Genomic DNA, 22,382 nt, shown 5'->3' with positions numbered 1-22,382 from the left:
CGAACAGAATATGATGCAGAGAAATAAATACTGAGCCAAATGAATGTGAATGGTTGGAATGTAAAATGAGCAGAACGGAGGAGTTTTATTATCGATCACTGAGCTGAATCCATCTCCTGAGCTCCCCTCAAATCCTTCTACCAATCACCTTAAAGATATGCCCCCCTCCCCCTCAGTTATTGACATCTCTGCTAAGGGAAATAGGTCCTTCCTATCCACTCTATCTAGGCCCCTCATTATTTTATACACCTCAATTAAATCTCGCCTCCGCCTCCACTGTTCAAGCCTATCCGAACATTCCTCAGAGCCAAAATTCTTCAGACCTGCCAACATCCTCATCAATCTCCTCTGTACCCTCTCGAGTGCAATCACATCTTTCCTGTAATGTGGTGACCAGAACTGTGCACAGCACTCAATTGTGGCCTAACTCGTGTTTCATACAGTTCCAGCATCACCTCCCTGCTCTTATATTCTAAGCCTCAGCTAATGAAGGAAAGCATTCCATATGCATTCTTAACCACCTTATCGATCTGTCCTGCCACCTTCAGGGATCTGTGGACATGCACTCCAAGGTCCCTCATTTCCTCTACACCTCTCAGTGTCCTCCCATTTATTGGGTATTCACTTGTCTTGTTTGTCCTCCCCAAAAGCATTACCTCACATTTCTCCGGATTGAATTCCATTTGCCACTTTTCCAACCCACATTGCTATCTTCCTGCAGACCACAGCTTCCGTCCTCACTATCAACCCCACGGCCAATTTTTGTATCATCTGCAAACTTCTGAATCACGTCCCGTACATTTAAGTCTAAATCATTGAAATATACCACAAAAAGCAAGGAACGTATCACTGAGCCCTGTGGAACCCCACTGGAAACAGAATTCCAGTCACAAAAACACCCTTCAACCGTTACCCTTTGCTTCCTGCCACTGAGCCAATTTTGGATCCAACTTGCCACTTTCCCTTGGATCCCATGGGCTTTCACTTTTCTGACCAGTCTGCCATGCAGGACTTGTCAAAAGCCTTGCTAAAATCCATGTCGACCACATCAATGCCGTCCGAGCATTGGTGTTTCAGGGGTACTTTTCTGGCTTGTGGTAATTCTATTCCTGTAAAACTAGCCCCTGATGTGCACGATGGGAAGTATGGTGTCTGAGTGGCCTGAGGGGCTGGTTTAAAGCTCCAGTTAAATCCCACAATTTGTAGATGGATCAAAATCATAGCTTGTGACTCCAAAACCACAGCCTCCCTCCTGCTGACAAAGTGCTGCTTCAAACGTCTCATGTGCTATTGGAATCACATGTCGAAGGAACCACATGGCAACACCAATCAGTAGAATAGATTAAAATAAGCATTGCCAAAAATGCTGGGATTCGGACTCTCGCCTCCACAGACAAATATAACCTAAATATAATGATTTAAACTGCTCGGCCATATTACCACACGGACAAATTTTCAGCACTGAAATATCTGACTGGAGATTGAAATGTGGCTTTCTTGCTCTTCATCATCTGAGACCAGCGCTTTTGCATTGGGCAAGAAGGAGATTAATGGGTTTTCTGAACCCTGATTGGATTTAAGACTTGATGAAAAAAACTGGCCATCGAGCCCCGCGCTGAGAAATTTGGGAACAAAGAGACAGGAGAAGATCATCCAGCCCCTCGAACCTGCGGTGCCTTTCAATTAGATCAGGGGTGGTCTGCACATCAATTCTATTGACCCGCCTGTGACACAGATCCCTTGAAACCCTCTCGGGGAAAGGCCGATCGATCTCAGTCTTGAAAGTATGAATTTACCCAACATCTACAGCTTTTTGTTGAAGAGAGTTCCAGATTTCTACGACACTCTCTGTGATAAAGTGCTTCCGGATTTATCGTCTGAGTGGTTTCACTCTACTTCGAAGATTAAGCCCCCTCATTCTGGATTCTCCCAACAGAGAGAGCTGCCGAAATCCGAGATTGAACGACAGATCTGTAAATCTTCTGAGGATGTATCAGGGAGTCTAAAGGAGATCCGGAGTAGGGCAAGGGGATCTCAGAGAGGGAAAGTGGTGTCAGAGGGTATCAGAGAGTGTGAGGGGATCTCAGAGAGGGGAAGGGAGTGTCATCGGGTATCAGAAAGTTTGAGGTGGCTCAGAGAGGGGACGAAAGTGTCAGAGGGTATCAGAGAGAGTGATGGGAACTCAGAGAGGGGAAGGGAGTGTCATTGCGTATCAGAGAGTGTATGGAGATCTCAGAGAGAGGAAGGGAGTGTCAGAGGGTATCAGAGAGTGCATGGGGGCTCATAGAGGGGAAGAGAGTGTGAGAGGGTATCAGAGAGTGTAAGGGGGCTCAGAGAGGGGACGGGAGTGTCAGGGGGTATCAGAGTGTGTCAGGGGATCTCAGAGAGGGGAAGGGGTGTCAGAGGGTATCAGAGAGTGTGAGGGGATCTCAGAGAGAGGAAGGGTGTGTCAGAGGGTATCAGAGAGAGTAAGGGGATCTCAGAGAGTGGAAGGGGTGTCAGGGGGTATCAGAGAGTGTGAGGGGATCTCAGAGAGGGGAAGGGGTGTCAGGGGGTATCAGAGAGTGTAAGGGGATCTCAGAGAGGGGAAGGGGTGTCAGAGGGTATCAGAGAGTGCAAGGGGATCTGAGAGAGGGGAAGGGGTGTCAGGAGGTATCAGAGAGTGCAAGGGGAGCTCAGAGAGGGGAAGGGGTGTCAGAGGGTATCAGAGAGTGTGAGGGGATCTCAGAGAGGGGAAGGGGTGTCAGAGGGTATCAGAGAGTGTAAGGGGATCTCAGAGAGGGGAAGGGAGATTCAGAGGTTATCAGAGAGTGTGAGGGGATCCCAGAGAGGGAAGGGAGTGGCAGAGGGTATCAGAGAGAGTAAGGGGATCTCAGAGAGAGAAAGCGGTGTCAGTGGGTATCAAAGAGTGTAAGGGGATCTCAGAGAGGGGAAGAGACTGTAAGAGGGTATCAGAGAATGTAAGGGGATCTCAGAGAGGGGAAGGGGTGTGAGAGGGTATCAGAGAGTGTGAGGGGATCGCAGAGAGGGGAAGGGGTGTCAGATGGTATCAGAGACTGTGAGGGGATCTCAGAGAGGGGAAGGTGTGTCAGAGGGTATCAGAGAGTGTAAGGGGATCTCAGAGAGGGGAAGGGAGATTCAGAGGTTATCAGAGAGTGTGAGGGGATCTCAGAGAGGGGAAGGTGTGTCAGAGGGTATCAGAGAGTGTGAGGGGATCTCAAAGAGGGTAAGGGGTGTCAGAGGGTATCAGAGAGTGTTAGGGGATCTCAGAGAGGGGAAGGGGTGTCAGGGGGTATCAGAGAGTGTAAGAGCATCTCAGAGAGGGGAAGGGGTCTCAGAGGGTATCAGAGCGTGTGAGGGGGTCTCAGAGAGGGGAAGGGGTGTCAGAGGGTATCAGAGAGAGTAAGGGGATTTCAGAGAGGGGGAGGGAATGTCAGAGGGTATCAGAGAGAGTAAGGGGATCTCAGACAGGGGAAGGGGTGTCACAAGGTATCAGAGAGAGTAAGGGGATCTCAGTGAGGGGAAGAGAGTTTCGGAGGGTATTAGTGAGTGTAAGGGGGCTCAGAGAGGGGAAGGGGCGTCAGAGGGTATCAGAGAGTGTAAGGGGATCTCAGAGAGGGGAAGGGAGTGTCAGAGTGTATCAGAGAGTGTGAGGGTATCTCAGAGAGGGGAAGGGAGTGTCAGAGTGTATCAGAGAGTGCGAGGGGATCTCAGAGAGGGGAAGGGAGTGCCAGATGGTATCAGAGAGTGTGAGGGCATCTCAGAGAGGGGAGGAGAGTGTCACAGGGTATCACAGAGTGCGAGGAGATTTCAGAGAGGGGAAGGGAGTGTCAAAGGATATCAGTGAGTTTAAGGGGACCTCAGAGAGGGGATGGGGTGTCAGAGGGTATCAGAGAGTGTCAGGGGATCTCAGAGAGGCGAAGGGAGTGTCAGAGAGTATCAGAGAGCGTGAGGGGATCTCAGAGTGGGGAAGGGAGTGTCATCGGGTATCAGAAAGTTTGAGGTGGCTCAGAGAGGTGACGAAAGTATCAGAGGGTATCAGAGAGAGTGATGGGATCTCAGAGAGGGGAAGGGAGTGTCATTGCGTATCAGAGAGTGTATGGAGATCTCAGAGAGAGGAAGGGAGTGTCAGAGGATATCAGAGAGTGTAAGGGGAGGTCAGAGAGGAGAATGGAGTGTCAGAGGGTATCAGAGAGTGTGAGGGTATCTCAGAGAGGGGAAGGGAGTGTCAGAGGGTATCAGAGAGTGCGAGGGGATCTCAGAGAGGGGAAGGGAGTGTCAGAGTGTATCAGAGAGTGTGAGGGGATCTCAGAGAGGGGAGGAGAGTGTCACAGGGTATCAGAGAGTGCGAGGGGATCTCAGAGAGGGGAAGGGAGTGTCAAAGGGTATCAGCGAGTGTGAGGGGATCTCAGAGAGGGGAAGGGAGTGTCAGAGGGTATCAGAGAGTGTGAGGGGATCTCAGAGAGGGGAAGGGAGTGTCAGAGGCTATCAGACAGTGTAAGGGGATCTCAGAGAGGCCAAGGGAGTGTAAGGGGGTATCAGAGAGTGAGAGGGGATCCCAGAGAGGGGAAGAGAGTGTCAGAGGGTAACAGAGAGAGTAAGGAGGCTCAGAGAGGGGATGGGGTCTCAGAGGGTATCAGAGGGTGTGATGGGATCCCAGAGAGAGGAAGGAAGTGTTAGAGGGTATCAGAGAGAAATGGGATCTCAGAGACGGGAAGGGTGTGTCAGAGAGTATCAGAGAGTAAGGGGATCTCAGAGAGGGGAAGGGAGTGTCAGATGGTATCAGAGAGTACGGGGATCTCAGAGAGGGGAAGGGAGTGTCAGAGGGTATAAGAGAGTGTGAGGGGATCTCAGAGATGGGAAGGGAGTGTCAGAGCGTATCAGAGAGAGTAAGCGGATCCCAGAGAGAGGAAGGGTGTGTCAGAGTGTATCAGAGAGTGTTAGGGGATCTCAGAGAGGGGAAGTGAGTGTCATTGCGTATCAGAGAGTGTATGGAGATCTCAGATAGCGGAAGGGAGTGTCAGAGGGTATCAGAGAGTGTATGGGGGCTCAGAGAGGGGAAGAGAGTGTGAGAGGGTATCAGAGAGTGTAAGGGGGCTCAGAGAGGGGACGGGAGTGTCAGGGGGTATCAGAGTGTGTGAGGGGATCTCAGAGAGGGGATGCGGTGTCAGAGGGTATCAGAGAGTGTAAGGGGATCTCGGAGACGAGATGGGAGTGTCACAGGGTATCAGAGAGAGGAAGGCGATCACAGAGAGCGGAAGGGAGTGTCAGAGTGTATCAGAGAGTGTGAGGGGATCTCAGAGACGGGAAGAGGTGTCAGAGGGTATCAGAGAGTGCAAGTGGATCTCAGAGAGAGGAAGGGAGTGTCAGAGGCTATCAGAGAGTGTGAGGGGATCCCAGAGAGGGGAAGGGAATGTCAGAGAGTTTCATAGAGTGTAAGGGGATTGAAGAGAGGGGAAAGGAGTGTCAGAGGGTATCAGAGAGTGGAAGGGGATCTCAGAGAAGGGAAGGGATTGTCAGAGGTTATCAGAGAGTGTGAGGGGATCTCAGAGAGAGGAAGGGAGTGTCAGAGGGTATCAGAGAGTGTAAGGGGGCTCAGAGAGGGGAAGGGAGTGTCAGAGGGTATCAGAGAGTGTAAGGGGGCTCAGAGCGGGGAAGAGAGTGTCAGAGAGTAAAAGAGAGTGTAAGGGGATCCCAGAGAGGGGAAGAGAGTGTCAGAGAGTATCCGAGAGTGAGGGGAACTCAGAGAGGAACAGAGAGTGACAGAGGGTATCAGAGGATGTAAGGGGTTCACAGAGAGGGGAAGAGAGTGTCAGAGGGTATCAGAGAATGTGAGGGGATCCCAGAGAGGGGAAGAGAGTGTCAGAGGGTATCAGAGATAGTGTAAGGGGATCCCAGAGAGGGGAAGAGAGTGTCAGAGAGTATCAGAGAGTGTAAGGGAATCCCAGAGGGGGGAAGGCGTGTCAGAGGGTATCAGAGAGTGTGAGGTGATCTTAGGGAGTGGAAGGGGTGTCAGAGGGTATCAGAGAGTGTGAGGGGATCCCAGAGAGGGGAAGGGAGTGTCAGAGGGTATCAGAGAGTGTGAGGGGATCCCAGAGAGGGGAGGGGAGTGGCAGAGGGTATCAGAGAGTGTCAGGGGATCTCAGAGAGGGGAAGGGAGTGTCAGAGGGTATCAGAGAGTGCAAGGGGTCTCAGAGAGGGGAAGGGAGTGTCAGAGGGTATCAGAGAGTGTAAGGGGGCTCAGAGAGGGGAAGGGAGTGTCAGAGGGTATCAGAGAGTGTAAGGGGGCTCAGAGAGGGGAAGGGAGTGTCAGAGAGTATAAGAGAGTGCAAGGGGATCCCAGAGAGGGGAAGAGAGTGTCAGAGAGTATCAGAGAGTGACGGGAACTCAGAGAGGGGCAGAGAGTGACAGAGGGTATCAGAGAGTGTGAGGGGATCCCAGAGAGGGGAAGGGAGTGTCAGAGGGTATCAGAGAGAGTAAGTGGATCTCAGAGAGGGGAAGGGAGTTTCAGAGGGTATCAGAGAGTGTGAGGGGATCCCAGAGAGGGGAAGGGATTGGCAGAGGATATCAGAGAGAGTAAGGGGATCTCAGAGAGAGAAAGGGGTGTCATTGGGTATCAGAGAGTGTAAGGGGATCTCAGAGAGGGGAAGAGACTGTTAGAGGGTATCAGAGAATGTAAGGGGATCTCAGAGAGGGGAAGGGGTTTGAGAGGGTATCAGAGAGTGTAAGGGGATCTCAGAGAGGGGAAGGGGTGTCAGATGGTATTGACGATCCGGATTCTTTCCCCTCAGTCTGGTTCAGTAATAACTGAAGTCGAATACATTTTAAAGTTCAACACATCTTTAATAGCAGGGTTCTTAGTCTGCAACATTGATTTGGACTCCTGATAGAGTCCCTCTATGCTGGCAGAGCAAGAACAACAACATACAGAAATCCACACGTTTTTATACAGATGAATAGGGGTTGGAACATACTTAACGAGGGTCAACACCAATCATAAGCCGGGCATAGGTTGCCATGCGAGGTTACATTATTTCCGGCCAATCATAAATAATCATGTGCTGATCATGCTGCTGTCAGACATCAAAGGGGATAACTTCCTCACTTTCCAACTTGGAATGTTCTTCCCTGTTCCTTCTGTTCCTTATCTCCCAACCTGGAATGTCTTTCAACTTTGGCTAAGCTCGTTCCCTATATTGATCTGCCATAAACATGGAGACATTCAGACCAGTCCTTGACTCACATCAAAGACCTATCATTGATAAGACAATGCAGGCCTGCTGACTAAGCAAACATATGGCCCAGCAGGAGGGCCAGGCCACTTGTATCAATCTCAGTTACTAACTAATTAACCCTTTCTAACCATTTTGCATTATGCTTCTTTGCCACGTAGGCATTTTAATATTTTACCAAAAACTGACCACGTAGGGATTCTCATTCCCCCCCTTTTATCATTTTATGATAACCAATTATTACGGTGCTCACTGGTTCTGCAGGTTCTGCAGTGCAGCAACATTTAAGTAAGCAATAAACTATAAGAATTATAACAATGAATATGACTAGCCCTTGAACTAGAGAAGTCCCAATAGAACACAGACATGTTTCATCAATACGCCTTTGTATCTTATCTGTTCTCAGGAACAGACTCCTTCTAAATATCTCTCAAGTAAGCTGCGAATGTCCTTGGTCAGCTAAACCTATTCATGTTAGTTTGAAAAGGCTAACATAGTCAAATATCCTATGGTGATTTATATTTTGTTTCCAGCCTAACTAGACTGAATGGTACCTTTCAGACCATTTTACACCTGTGAATTGGTGCCCTCCCCATTATATCCCTTAATCCAAATTCTCCCTACAATATCCCGTTAGATGCTGTACCTCATCTTAACCAGGTTCCCTTCGTGTTGGCCACCAGTCCGGGTGGAAGAGAGGCAGAGCATCTGATAATCCTATCAAACTATAATTGTCTTCCCTTTTACATGCACCTTACCCCAGCGGGTGCTACTCCCGGTACCATTAAGATGTGTTCTTAGGTGAAACCACAGAGACAATGGGGACATTCTCACCCAGGCTCTGTTTTACTATCTTCGCCAAACCCTTCATCCTCTGCTTACATTTATTACATGCAATGAAAATCAAGAAGCACATTACAACAAACTGCACTACGTCTAATACATATGAAATTAATCTAATCCAAGGATGGATCTGTATATTCAGTCCCAAATTCCAGAGGTCATTTCACCAGGTGGTGACTTTAATTTGGTCAATGTCATGCTTAATGTTGTTACTGTCCTGTTGTAGGTTATAATAAACCTTCTGGGAGAGGCGTATCTCCATTCGCAATGCTTCCAAGTATTTAGGCAACAGGGGTGTCAGATACCCAAATGTGTCCTGATATGCTTTTAAGTCCTTTCTGACATTCTCAGAAACTTGTAAGGTGGTGAGGTTATGCCGATGTATCTCTACCAGTTCCTCGGGTCCAATCCGAACCAGGACTTCAGAAATGGAGTAGAATTCTGGACTTAAAATATCACAAGTTAGATTGGCATATTTAAACGTTTTCAAATTAGTTGTAACACAGTATTCGCCCTCTCCGGCATATGCCACTTAAGTGGGTTTTAGATCCACCTCTAGGGCCTCCATGGTACAGTTAATATCCCGATTGGTACCGGTATTATTAAACCCACACTGTGCTTCTGGGCTGTGTCCAACACTATGTGGACACACAGTGACAGCATGTCTAGTAACACATCCCTTTAATTTTGTTCCAGCCAATCAGCTTAAATCTACGTCCTCTAGTTCTTGAACCCTCTGCTAGGGGAAACAGGTACTTCCTGTCTACTTTATCTGGGCCCCTCATAATTTTGTAATTTTGTATCCATCGTGCGGATATCTTCTAAATATTGTTTCTCCCAATTTTATTGTTAACTGATGGGAACCTAACCCTGAATTTTGAAAATCCAAATTACTGTGTCCCTCTTTACTTTAATTTCAGTCCTTTTGATTGATACCAGTGTTTCCTGACTGTTTCATTAATTAGTTGGTTTCTCTATGGACCATGTGTCAGTGCCTTGTTTAAAAGGATTTCTCACTCGCCTGGACCACATTAACCATTTTCCTGTTGTGCTGTTGTCAAGTAACTGAGCCTGTCTGAGACTCATTCTTCAATGTATCTTCTTCATGTATCTCCGCATACTAGCAGCATCCCATAGGAATGAGCTTAGTGTTCTTGGATATTAACTATCTGCTGGCCAGTCTCTTCTTCCTCATGGTATTTCCGAACATTTTCCATGGCACACATCATATGTCCTGTAGGATTCAGTCCTGTAAAAGCAACTGGTTTGTTTAAAGAGTGGTTGCAATAGCTCACCAGGCCACAGGCCTTTGTAATCGTGTTCTTCATCCTGATCTCCGTTTCAGATGATGGCAACATACATTTGTATCTTTTATGTCCACTGTAGCCATTCTTAGGTTTTCAGGTTATCTTATCAAAAAGATCAGGGGTGTCTCGAGTGCTTATCTCCCCCTGCATGGTCCCGATGTCAGGGTAGTGGCCAGGCTATTGAGTGTAGTTTTCTCATTATTCATTATAGGCAAGGACACAAATATCTCCACGAGAAAGCTATCAATTTACTATTCTCAACTACACTTTCCTGACTTCCACTAGATTGTATATTTATGCCAGATTGATTTTTTATCATGCCCAATTCAATGACTTTAGAGAAATTCCCATATCTCCCCACCTCGAGCACTCTGTCTCGGAAGACAACAAATAGGTTAAAACAAAACAAATCAAAATGTTTTCAAAAGAGAATCAGGTTGATATCACCACGCTGTGACATTTGGTATCCGCTGATGTCTGCAGCTAAAGTCTTAAATCTTTAACACCACTGGATCGTTTCCTGCACCAAATTTCTCCAGCAAAGGTTGCACCGTAACTTTGTAACTACTCTTGGTAATCCTGCACCATCAACACTTACGTGGTCCCAAAAAAAAACCAGGGTCACCTGTTTTAAAAGAAACACAGAAAATCCATTGCGGCTCTTCTTGAGAGCCCAAGTGATTAATTTGTCAAATCTTCATTTATTATTTATTTATCCAAAGGAATAATCCCTATACCCGAAACAAATTTAGAAAACAAAACAGGAGAGAGAAATTGCCTAGTTCCACTCTTGCTCTTTCTCTGAAGCCCGCAGCCTGTCTGAAATAAACACTGTCTCTCCCACATACAGATGTACGCAGGGCTGCAGACTGGAATTTCTAACTCCAAGTCCTAATCTCTGTGTTTTCAAGATGTAACCACATTAAGCAGATATCATTAGTAGCCGCCTGCTAAGATACGTTATATTCCTCTTTTATTAATTTATTAATGGTTTGGGCATGTGTTTCTAGCACTGTAGCTATCCTTTGCAAATATATGGTCAGCATTTGATCCTCAGACAATTCCTTACCTGTATTTTCATTTATCTTTTAATACATCTTTAATGCGAGACCCTAAATCTCTGACCTTTTGATCTAATGTTGTCAAATCAATGGTGTTAACAACTGAGGCAAAGGCAGTTGCTATATCACTTATCACAGATCTTTACGTCTCCATATTTGCCTATCTCTTTTTACGATGTCCACCTTCATTCCATGTCGCTCTTTGTTTTAACACTTGAGTTAGGAGGTGTTGATCTATTTGTTGAGTTTTCTTAGCAGTCTCAATGCGAGTTATATAATTTGTCAGGGAAGGTCTCCCCTCTTTGGTCAGATCTTGTATTCTACTATGAATTTCAAATAAAATTGAATAGCCCCAGAACTTGTCAAAACTTCCTTATCATACTGTGGCAGGGTAAAACTGATAGGCGTTTAGTACCCTGTGTCAGTACATAGCTCAAGTAATGGACTTCCAATTGTCTAACCTATGCTTCCTTTTCATATGATTTGTTTTACATTCCTTTCTTATCAATTTTTCACTGTAGCGTGAAAACTTATATCTCAGTCAATTGTAGCCTTTGGCATTTCCGAGTGATTGGGACAATTTTACTAATATAACCTATACCAATTATTACCTCATGTTCACCTGTGTTCTGGGCAAGCCTCAGACAGTTCTCAACCGACTGGGTCATTTCTATCTGTTTGAACTGGTCTTGGCATGACAGTCTGGCTTCTTGGGATGGAAGGGGTTAATATTAACTTGCTCTTGTGGTAGGAGTAACTTGATCCTTCTCCCTTTTGAGATTAAGTTCCCACCTTCAAAATTTCACTTCACACAGGTTTGACTGATTTTTTTACTTCTCACATTTGTGGATTGCTTTATACTATATTTTTGCACACTATTTTTTCACATACTTTTAGTGGATGTGATTATAATCAACGCTCCGAGCTGTTCCAGCTTTCCGACTTTTCCTATCACAATGATCCTGATAGTTTTTTAATCTATCCCGTTAATTTTTAACCTCTTTTTAAACCACAGCCAATCACAAAATAAACATTCAAAATGCCAATTTTTTGAAGATCCCATGTCTGGAATTTAACATGCCCACACTTTATAAGAACCAGAATTTAATAGGTCACTTAACCTCAATAACTCCAATTTTAATTCGGCAGTATCAGAATTAAACACACGACAAGACAGATACATTACACAAAGGAAGAAAACACGTCAGACACAGTAAGAAGGGGGCGTAGCCCACAACACCGACAAAAAAAACACTGATCAAGACAGGCTTTTTAAAGTGACAGTACACTTAAACAACAAAACCTTTCTTTTTCGGGTCTCTGTCTTTTAAACATTTGTCTCGTCACTTAATTCTATCCATTTTTTCTACAGTACTGTCTCCATAAAGCAATTAGTTCGTTGGCTGAGGTACCTCTGTTATTTTTCCAAATTAATTCCTGAGCCTTTTTTTCGGCATCTAAGTTTTATCAATAGTTCCTGTTTATATCCAATCACCAGGAACTTAAACCCTGACTACCCTCAGTGATATTAACCACTGACCTACCGCTTACAAGTTATTCCCTCAGTGATATTAACCACTGACCTACCTGCTATTTCTGTGTATTCGCCAGACTGACCTGAATCTTGTAAGGACGCACACGAGTGTTAGCGATTGGACGATTCATCGTCAGACTGACGGATTGGAGGAAAACCGACGTAGTAAATTAAGACTACTTACATCGGGGCGCCATTTCCTTCCTCCGTGTCTGAGACAATCCGCCTCTTACTCCGCGAACTCTCTGTGAACGACCGTTAAGATCCCACTTCTGACACCAAATGACGATCCGGATTCTTTCCCCTCAGTCTGGTTCAGTAATAACTGAAGTCGAATACATTTTAAAGTTCAACACATCTTTAATAGCAGGGTTCTTAGTCTGCAACATTGATTTGGACTCCTGATAGAGTCCCTCTATGCTGGCAGAGCAAGAACAACAACATACAGAAATCCACACGTTTTTATACAGATGAATAGGGGTTGGAACATACTTAACGAGGGTCAACACCAATCATAAGCCGGGCATAGGTTGCCATGCGAGGTTACATTATTTCCGGCCAATCATAAATAATCATGTGCTGATCATGCTGCTGTCAGACATCAAAGGGGATAACTTCCTCACTTTCCAACTTGGAATGTTCTTCCCTGTTCCTTCTGTTCCTTATCTCCCAACCTGGAATGTCTTTCAACTTTGGCTAAGCTCGTTCCCTATATTGATCTGCCATAAACATGGAGACATTCAGACCAGTCCTTGACTCACATCAAAGACCTATCATTGATAAGACAATGCAGGCCTGCTGACTAAGCAAACATATGGCCCAGCAGGAGGGCCAGGCCACTTGTATCAATCTCAGTTACTAACTAATTAACCCTTTCTAACCATTTTGCATTCTGCTTCTTTGCCACGTAGGCATTTTAATATTTTACCAAAAACTGACCACGTAGGGATTCTCAGTATCAGAGAGTGTGAGGGGATCTCAGAGAGGGGAAGGTGTGTCAGAGGGTTTCAGGGAGTCTGAGGGGATCTCAGAGAGGGGAAGGGGTGTCAGAGGGTATCAGAGAGTGTAAGGGGATCTCAGAGAGGAGAAGGGGTGTCAGGGGGTATCAGAGAGTGTAAGAGGATCTCAGGGAGGGGAAGAGGTGTCGGAGGGTATCAGATCGTGTGAGGGGGTCTCAGAGAGGGGAAAGGGTTTCAGAGGGTATCAGAGAGAGTAAGGGGATCTCAGAGAGGGGGAGGGAATGTCAGAGGGTATCAGAGAGAGTAAGGGGATCTCAGAGAGGGGAAGGGGTGTCACAAGGTATCAGAGAGAGTAAGGGGATCTCAGAGAGGGGAAGGGGTGTCAGAGGGTATCAGAGAGTGTAAGGGGATCTCAGAGAGGGGAAGAGAGTGTCAGAGGGTATCAGAGAGTGTGAGGGTATCTCAGAGAGGGGTAGGGAGTGTCAGAGTGTATCAGAGAGTGCGAGGGGATCTCAGAGAGGGGAAGGGAGTGTAAGAGGGTATCAGAGAGTGTGAGGGGATCTCAGAGAGGGGAGGAGAGTGTCACAGGGTATCAGAGAGTGCGAGGGGATGTCAGAGAGGGGAAGGGAGTGTCAAAGGGTATCAGAGAGTGTGAGGGGATCTCAGAGAGGGGAAGGGAGCGTCAGAGGGTATCAGAGAGTGTGAGGGGATCTCAGAGAGGGGAAAGGAGTGTCAGAGGCTATCAGAGAGTGTAAGGGGATCTCAGAGAGGCGAAGGGAGTGTCAGGGGGTATCAGAGAGTGAGAGGGGATCCCAGAGAGGGGAAGAGAGTGTCAGAGGGTACCAGAGAGAGTAAGGAGTCTCAGGGAGGGGATAGGTTGTCAGAGGGTATCAGAGAGTGTCAGCGGATATCAGAGAGGGGAAGGGGTGTAAGAGGGTATCAGAGAGTGTAGGGGGATCTCAGAGAGGGGGAGGGAGTGTCAGAGGGTATCAGAGAGAGTAAGTGGGTCTCAGAGAGAGGGAGGGTGTGTCAGAGGGTATCAGAGGGTGTGATGGGATCCCAGAGAGAGGAAGGGAGTGTTAGAGGGTATCAGAGAGCAATGGGATCTCAGAGACGGGAAGGGTGTGTCAGAGAGTATCAGAGAGTAAGGGGATCTCAGGTAGGGGAAGGGAGTGTCAGAGGGTATCAGAGAGTACGGGGATCTCAGAGAGGGGAAGCGAGTGTCAGAGCGTATCAGAGAGAGTAAGGGGATCTCAGAGAGAAGAAGGGAGTGTCAGACGGTAACAGAGAGAGTAAGGGGTTCGCACAGAGAGGAAGAGGTGTTAGAGGGTATCAGAGAGTGTAAGGGGATCTCAGAGAGAGGAAGTGAGTGTCAGAGGGTATCAGAGGGTGTAAGGGGATCTCAGAGAGAGGAAGGGAGTGTCAGAGGGTATCAGAGAATGTGAGGGGATCTCAGAGAGGGTAAGGGAGTGTCAGAGGGTTTCAGAGAGTGTCAGGGTATCTCAGAGAGGAGAAGGGAGTGTCAGAGGGTATCAGAGAGTGCAAGGGGATCCCAGAGAGAGGAAGGGTGTGTCAGAGTGTATCAGAGAGTGTTAGGGGATCTCAGAGAGGGGAAGGGAGTGTCAGAGGGTATCAGAGAGTGTAAGGGGATCTCAGAGAGTGGAAGGCAGTGTCAGAGGTTTCCAGAGAGTGTAAGGGGGTATCAGAGAGATGAAGACAGTGTCAGAGGGTATCAGAGAGTGTGAGGGGATCTCAGAGAGGGGAAGGGAGTGTCAGAGGGTATCAGTGAGTGTAAGGCGGCTCAGAGAGGGGAAGGGAGTGTCAAAGGGTATCAGAGAGTGTGAGGGGCTCTCAGAGAGGGGAAGGGGTGTAAGAGGGTATCACAGAGTGTAAGGGGATCTCAGAGAGGGGGAGGGAGTGTCACAGGGTATCAGAGAGTGTAAGGGGATCTCAGAGAGGGGAAGGGAGTGTCAGAGGGTTCCAGAGAGTGTAAGGGGGTATCAGAGAGAGGAAGAGAGTGTCAGAGGGTATCAGAGAGTGCGAGGGGATCTCAGAGAGGGGAAGGGAGTGTCAGAGGGTATCAGTGAGTGCAAGGGGGTTCAGAGAGGGGAAGGGAGTGTCAGAGGGTATCAGAGAGTGTGAGGGGATCTCAGAGAGGGGAAGGGGTGTAAGAGGGTATCAGAGAGTGTAAGGGGATCTCAGAGAGGGGGAGGGAGTGTCACAGGGTATCAGAGAGTGTAAGGGGGTCTCAGAGAGAGGAAGGGAGTGTCAGAGGGTATCAGAGGGTGTGAGGGGATCCCAGAGAGAGGAAGGGAGTGTCAGAGTGTATCAGAGAGTAATGGGATCTCAGAGACGGGAAGGGAGTGTCAGAGAGCATCAGAGAGTACGGGGATCTCAGAGAAGTTAAGGGAGTGTCAGAGGGTATCAGAGAGTGTAAGGGGGCTCAGAGAGGGGAAGAGAGTGTCAGAGAGTATAAGAGAGTGAGGGGAACTCAGAGAGGGCCAGAGAGTGACAGAGGGTATCAGAGAGCGTAAGGGGGTCTCAGAGAGAGGAAGGGAGTGTCAGAGGGTATCCGAGAGTGTGAGGTGATCTTAGGGAGGGGTAGGGGTGTCAGAGGGTATCAGAGAGTGTGAGGGGATCCCAGAGAGGGGAAGGGAGTGTCAGAGGGTATCAGAGAGAGTAAGGGGATCTCAGAGAGGGGAAGGGAGTTTCAGAGGGTATCAGAGAGTGTGAGGGGATCCCAGAGAGGGGAAGGGAGTGGCAGAGGGTATCAGAGAGAGTAAGGGGATCTCAGAGAGAGAAAGGGGTGTCAGTGGGTATCAGAGAGTGTAAGGGGATCGCAGAGAGGGGAAGAGATGGTAAGAGGGTATCAGAGAGTGTAAGGGGATCTCAGAGAGGGGAAGGGGTGTCAGGGGGTATCAGAGAGTGTTGGAGGATCTCAGAGAGGGGAAGGGGTGTCAGAGGGTATCAGAGCGTGTGAGGGGGTCTCAGAGAGGGGAAGGGGTTTCAGAGGGTATCAGAGAGAGTAAGGGGATCCCAGAGAGTGGGAGGGAATATCAGAGGGTATCAGAGAGAGTAAGGGGACCTCAGAGAGTGGAAGGGAGTGTCAGAGGGTATCAGAGAGTGTGAGGGTATCTCAGACAGGGGAAGGGAGTGTCAGAGTGTATCAGAGAGTGCGAGGGGATCTCAGAGAGGGGAAGGGAGTGTCAGAGTGTATCAGAGAGTGTGAGGGGATCTCAGAGAAGGGAGGAGAGTGTCACAAGGTATCAGAGAGTGCGAGGGGATCTCAGAGAGGGGAAGGGAGTGTCAAAGGGTATCAGAGAGTGTGAGGGGATCTCAGAGAGAGGAAGGGAGTGTCAGAGGTTATCAGAGAGTGTGAGGGGATCTCAGAGAGGGGAAGGGAGTGTCAGAGGCTATCAGAGAGTGTAAGTGGATCTCAGAGAGGCCAAGGGAGTGTAAGGGGGTATCAGAGAGTGAGAGGGGATCTCAGAGAGGGGAAGGGACTCTCAGAGCGTATCAGAGAGAGTAAGGGGATCTCAGAGAGAAGAAGGGAGTGTCAGAGCGTAACAGAGAGAGTAAGGGGATCGCAGAGAGAGGAAGTGAGTGTCAGAGGGTATCAGAGGGTGTAAGGGGATCTCAGAGAGAGGAAGGGAGTGTCAGAGGGTATCAGAGAATGTGAGGGGATCTCAGAGAGGGGAAGGGAGTGTCAGAGGGTTTCAGAGAGTGTAAGGGGATCTCAGAGAGGGGAAGGGAGTGTCAGAGGGTATCAGAGAGTGTAAGGGGATCTCAGAGAGGGGAAGGGAGTGTCAGAGGGTTCCAGAGAGTGTAAGGGGGTGTCAGAGAGAGGAAGAGAGTGTCAGAGGGTATCAGAGAGTGCGAGGGGATCTCAGAGAGGGGAAGGGAGTGTCAGAGGGTATCAGTGAGTGCAAGGGGGCTCAGAGAGGGGAAGGGAGTGTCAGAGGGTATCAGAGAGTGTGAGGGGATCTCAGAGAGGGGAAGGGGTGTAAGAGGGTATCAGAGTTTGTCAGGGGATCTCAGAGAGGGGGAGGGAGTGTCACAGGGTATCAGAGAGTGTAAGGGGGTCTCAGAGAGAGGAAGGGAGTGTCAGAGGGTATCAGAGGGTGTGAGGGGATCCCAGAGAGAGGAAGGGAGTGTCAGAGGGTATCAGAGAGTAATGGGATCTCAGAGACGGGAAGGGAGTGTCAGAGAGCATCAGAGAGTACGGGGATCTCAGAGAGTGTCAGGGGATCCCAGAGAGGGGAAGAGAGTGTCAGAGAGTATCAGAGAGTGAGGGGAACTCAGAGAGGGGCAGAGAGTGACAGAGGGTATCAGAGAGCGTAAGGGGTTCCCAGAGAGGGGAAGAGATTTTCAGAGGGTATCAGAGAAAGTGAGGGGATCCCAGTGAGGGGAAGAGAGTGTCAGAGGGTATCATAGAGAGTGTGAGGGGATCCCAGAGAGGGGAAGAGAGTGTCAGAGGGTATCAGAGAGTGTAAGGGGATCCCAGAGAGGGGAAGGGGTGTCAGAGGGTATCAGAGAGTGTGAGGTGATCTTAGGGAGGGGTAGGGGTGTCAGAGGGTATCAGAGAGTGTGAGGGGATCCCAGAGAGGGGAAGGGAGTGTCAGAGGGTATCAGAGAGTGTGAGGGGATCCCAGAGAGGTGAAGGGATTGGCAGAGGGTATCAGAGAGAGTAAGGGGATCTCAGAGAAGGGAGGAGAGTGTCACAGGGTATCAGAGAGTGCGAGGGGATCTCAGAGAGGGGAAGGGAGTGTCAAAGGGTATCAGAGAGTGTGAGGGGATATCAGAGAGGGGAAGGGAGTGTCAGAGGCTATCAGAGCGTGTAAGGGGATCTCAGAAAGGCCAAGGGAGTGTAAGGGGGTATCAGAGAGTGAGAGGGGATCTCAGAGAGGGGAAGGGACTCTCAGAGCGTATCAGAGAGATTAAGGGGATCTCAGAGAGAAGAAGGGGTGTAAGAGGGTATCAGAGAGTGTAAGGGGATCTCAGAGAGAGGAAGTGAGTGTCAGAGGGTATCAGAGGGTGTAAGGGGATCTCAGAGAGAGGAAGGGAGTGTCAGATGTTATCAGAGAATGTGAGGGGATCTCAGAGAGGTTAAGGGAGTGTCAGAGCGTTTCAGAGAGTGTGAGGGGATCTCAGAGAGAGGAAGGGAGTGTCAGAGGGTATCAGAGAATGTGAGGGGATCTCAGAGAGGGTAAGGGAGTGTCAGAGGGTTTCAGAGAGTGTCAGGGTATCTCAGAGAGGAGAAGGGAGTGTCAGAGGGTATCAGAGAGTGCAAGGGGATCCCAGAGAGAGGAAGGGTGTGTCAGAGTGTATCAGAGAGTGTTAGGGGATCTCAGAGAGGGGAAGGGAGTGTCAGAGGGTATCAGAGAGTGTAAGGGGATCTCAGAGAGTGGAAGGCAGTGTCAGAGGTTTCCAGAGAGTGTAAGGGGGTATCAGAGAGATGAAGACAGTGTCAGAGGGTATCAGAGAGTGTGAGGGGATCTCAGAGAGGGGAAGGGAGTGTCAGAGGGTATCAGTGAGTGTAAGGCGGCTCAGAGAGGGGAAGGGAGTGTCAAAGGGTATCAGAGAGTGTGAGGGGCTCTCAGAGAGGGGAAGGGGTGTAAGAGGGTATCACAGAGTGTAAGGGGATCTCAGAGAGGGGGAGGGAGTGTCACAGGGTATCAGAGAGTGTAAGGGGATCTCAGAGAGGGGAAGGGAGTGTCAGAGGGTTCCAGAGAGTGTAAGGGGGTATCAGAGAGAGGAAGAGAGTGTCAGAGGGTATCAGAGAGTGCGAGGGGATCTCAGAGAGGGGAAGGGAGTGTCAGAGGGTATCAGTGAGTGCAAGGGGGTTCAGAGAGGGGAAGGGAGTGTCAGAGGGTATCAGAGAGTGTGAGGGGATCTCAGAGAGGGGAAGGGGTGTAAGAGGGTATCAGAGAGTGTAAGGGGATCTCAGAGAGGGGGAGGGAGTGTCACAGGGTATCAGAGAGTGTAAGGGGGTCTCAGAGAGAGGAAGGGAGTGTCAGAGGGTATCAGAGGGTGTGAGGGGATCCCAGAGAGAGGAAGGGAGTGTCAGAGTGTATCAGAGAGTAATGGGATCTCAGAGACGGGAAGGGAGTGTCAGAGAGCATCAGAGAGTACGGGGATCTCAGAGAAGTTAAGGGAGTGTCAGAGGGTATCAGAGAGTGTAAGGGGGCTCAGAGAGGGGAAGAGAGTGTCAGAGAGTATAAGAGAGTGAGGGGAACTCAGAGAGGGCCAGAGAGTGACAGAGGGTATCAGAGAGCGTAAGGGGGTCTCAGAGAGAGGAAGGGAGTGTCAGAGGGTATCCGAGAGTGTGAGGTGATCTTAGGGAGGGGTAGGGGTGTCAGAGGGTATCAGAGAGTGTGAGGGGATCCCAGAGAGGGGAAGGGAGTGTCAGAGGGTATCAGAGAGAGTAAGGGGATCTCAGAGAGGGGAAGGGAGTTTCAGAGGGTATCAGAGAGTGTGAGGGGATCCCAGAGAGGGGAAGGGAGTGGCAGAGGGTATCAGAGAGAGTAAGGGGATCTCAGAGAGAGAAAGGGGTGTCAGTGGGTATCAGAGAGTGTAAGGGGATCGCAGAGAGGGGAAGAGATGGTAAGAGGGTATCAGAGAGTGTAAGGGGATCTCAGAGAGGGGAAGGGGTGTCAGGGGGTATCAGAGAGTGTTGGAGGATCTCAGAGAGGGGAAGGGGTGTCAGAGGGTATCAGAGCGTGTGAGGGGGTCTCAGAGAGGGGAAGGGGTTTCAGAGGGTATCAGAGAGAGTAAGGGGATCCCAGAGAGTGGGAGGGAATATCAGAGGGTATCAGAGAGAGTAAGGGGACCTCAGAGAGTGGAAGGGAGTGTCAGAGGGTATCAGAGAGTGTGAGGGTATCTCAGACAGGGGAAGGGAGTGTCAGAGTGTATCAGAGAGTGCGAGGGGATCTCAGAGAGGGGAAGGGAGTGTCAGAGTGTATCAGAGAGTGTGAGGGGATCTCAGAGAAGGGAGGAGAGTGTCACAAGGTATCAGAGAGTGCGAGGGGATCTCAGAGAGGGGAAGGGAGTGTCAAAGGGTATCAGAGAGTGTGAGGGGATCTCAGAGAGAGGAAGGGAGTGTCAGAGGTTATCAGAGAGTGTGAGGGGATCTCAGAGAGGGGAAGGGAGTGTCAGAGGCTATCAGAGAGTGTAAGTGGATCTCAGAGAGGCCAAGGGAGTGTAAGGGGGTATCAGAGAGTGAGAGGGGATCTCAGAGAGGGGAAGGGACTCTCAGAGCGTATCAGAGAGAGTAAGGGGATCTCAGAGAGAAGAAGGGAGTGTCAGAGCGTAACAGAGAGAGTAAGGGGATCGCAGAGAGAGGAAGTGAGTGTCAGAGGGTATCAGAGGGTGTAAGGGGATCTCAGAGAGAGGAAGGGAGTGTCAGAGGGTATCAGAGAATGTGAGGGGATCTCAGAGAGGGGAAGGGAGTGTCAGAGGGTTTCAGAGAGTGTAAGGGGATCTCAGAGAGGGGAAGGGAGTGTCAGAGGGTATCAGAGAGTGTAAGGGGATCTCAGAGAGGGGAAGGGAGTGTCAGAGGGTTCCAGAGAGTGTAAGGGGGTGTCAGAGAGAGGAAGAGAGTGTCAGAGGGTATCAGAGAGTGCGAGGGGATCTCAGAGAGGGGAAGGGAGTGTCAGAGGGTATCAGTGAGTGCAAGGGGGCTCAGAGAGGGGAAGGGAGTGTCAGAGGGTATCAGAGAGTGTGAGGGGATCTCAGAGAGGGGAAGGGGTGTAAGAGGGTATCAGAGTTTGTAAGGGGATCTCAGAGAGGGGGAGGGAGTGTCACAGGGTATCAGAGAGTGTAAGGGGGTCTCAGAGAGAGGAAGGGAGTGTCAGAGGGTATCAGAGGGTGTGAGGGGATCCCAGAGAGAGGAAGGGAGTGTCAGAGGGTATCAGAGAGTAATGGGATCTCAGAGACGGGAAGGGAGTGTCAGAGAGCATCAGAGAGTGCGGGGATCTCAGAGAGTGTCAGGGGATCCCAGAGAGGGGAAGAGAGTGTCAGAGAGTATCAGAGAGTGAGGGGAACTCAGAGAGGGGCAGAGAGTGACAGAGGGTATCAGAGAGCGTAAGGGGTTCCCAGAGAGGGGAAGAGATTTTCAGAGGGTATCAGAGAATGTGAGGGGATCCCAGTGAGGGGAAGAGAGTGTCAGAGGGTATCAGAGAGAGTGTGAGGGGATCCCAGAGAGGGGAAGAGAGTGTCAGAGGGTATCAGAGAGTGTAAGGGGATCCCAGAGAGGGGAAGGGGTGTCAGAGGGTATCAGAGAGTGTGAGGTGATCTTAGGGAGGGGTAGGGGTGTCAGAGGGTATCAGAGAGTGTGAGGGGATCCCAGAGAGGGGAAGGGAGTGTCAGAGGGTATCAGAGAGTGTGAGGGGATCCCAGAGAGGGGAAGGGATTGGCAGAGGGTATCAGAGAGAGTAAGGGGATCTCAGAGAAGGGAGGAGAGTGTCACAGGGTATCAGAGAGTGCGAGGGGATCTCAGAGAGGGGAAGGGAGTGTCAAAGGGTATCAGAGAGTGTGAGGGGATATCAGAGAGGGGAAGGGAGTGTCAGAGGCTATCAGAGCGTGTAAGGGGATCTCAGAAAGGCCAAGGGAGTGTAAGGGGGTATCAGAGAGTGAGAGGGGATCTCAGAGAGGGGAAGGGACTCTCAGAGCGTATCAGAGAGATTAAGGGGATCTCAGAGAGAAGAAGGGGTGTAAGAGGGTATCAGAGAGTGTAAGGGGATGTCAGAGAGAGGAAGTGAGTGTCAGACGGTATCAGAGGGTGTAAGGGGATCTCAGAGAGAGGAAGGGAGTGTCAGAGGGTAACAGAGAGAGTAAGGGGATCGCAGAAAGGGTAAGAGTTGTTAGAGGGTATCAGAGAGTGCAAAGGGATCTCAGAGAGAGGAAGTGAGTGTCAGAGGGTATCGGAGGGTGTAAGGGGATCTCAGAGAGAGGAAGGGAGTGTCAGATGTTATCAGAGAATGTGAGGGGATCTCAGAGAGGTTAAGGGAGTGTCAGAGCGTTTCAGAGAGTGTGAGGGGATCTCAGAGAGGGGAAGGGAGTGTCAGAGGGTATCAAAGAGTGTAAGGGGGCTCAGAGAGGGGCAGGGGTGTCAGAGGGTATCAGAGAGAGTGTGGGGGGATCTCAGTGAGAGGAAGGGAGTGTCAGAGTGTATCAGAGAGTGTGAGGGGATCTCAGAGAGAGGAAGAGAGTGTCAGAGGGTATGAGAGAGAGTAAGGGGATCTCACAGAGGGGAAGGGAGTGTCAGTGGGTATCAGAGAGAGAAAGGGGATCTCAGAGAGGGGAAGGGAGTGTCAGAGGGTATCAGAGAGTGTAAGGGGGTCTCAGAGAGAGGAAGAGAGTGTCAGAGGTTATCAGAGAGAGTAAGGGGATCTCAGAGAGGGGAAGGGAGTGTCAGAGGGTATCAGAGAGTGTAAGGGGATCCCAGA

General features: G+C 49.5%; 1 long non-coding RNA gene across 1 annotated transcript in view; it reads right to left on the bottom strand.

Annotated features, from left to right (window-relative positions):
• Positions 1–6,843: 6,843 nt before the first annotated feature.
• Positions 6,844–22,382, bottom strand: part of LOC137306165 (uncharacterized) — a 317,297-nt gene continuing 301,758 nt past the window's right edge. The window contains exon 3 of the long non-coding RNA XR_010958830.1: positions 6,844–9,324. This is a non-coding gene — a long non-coding RNA (uncharacterized lncRNA). The remainder of the gene's footprint in view (positions 9,325–22,382) is intronic.

Source organism: Heptranchias perlo, chromosome 42 (genome assembly GCF_035084215.1).
Source record: "Heptranchias perlo isolate sHepPer1 chromosome 42, sHepPer1.hap1, whole genome shotgun sequence".
NCBI lineage: Eukaryota > Metazoa > Chordata > Chondrichthyes > Hexanchiformes > Hexanchidae > Heptranchias > Heptranchias perlo.
Note: the sequence above shows the minus strand (reverse complement) of the source record. Positions and strands in the feature narration are given on the sequence as shown.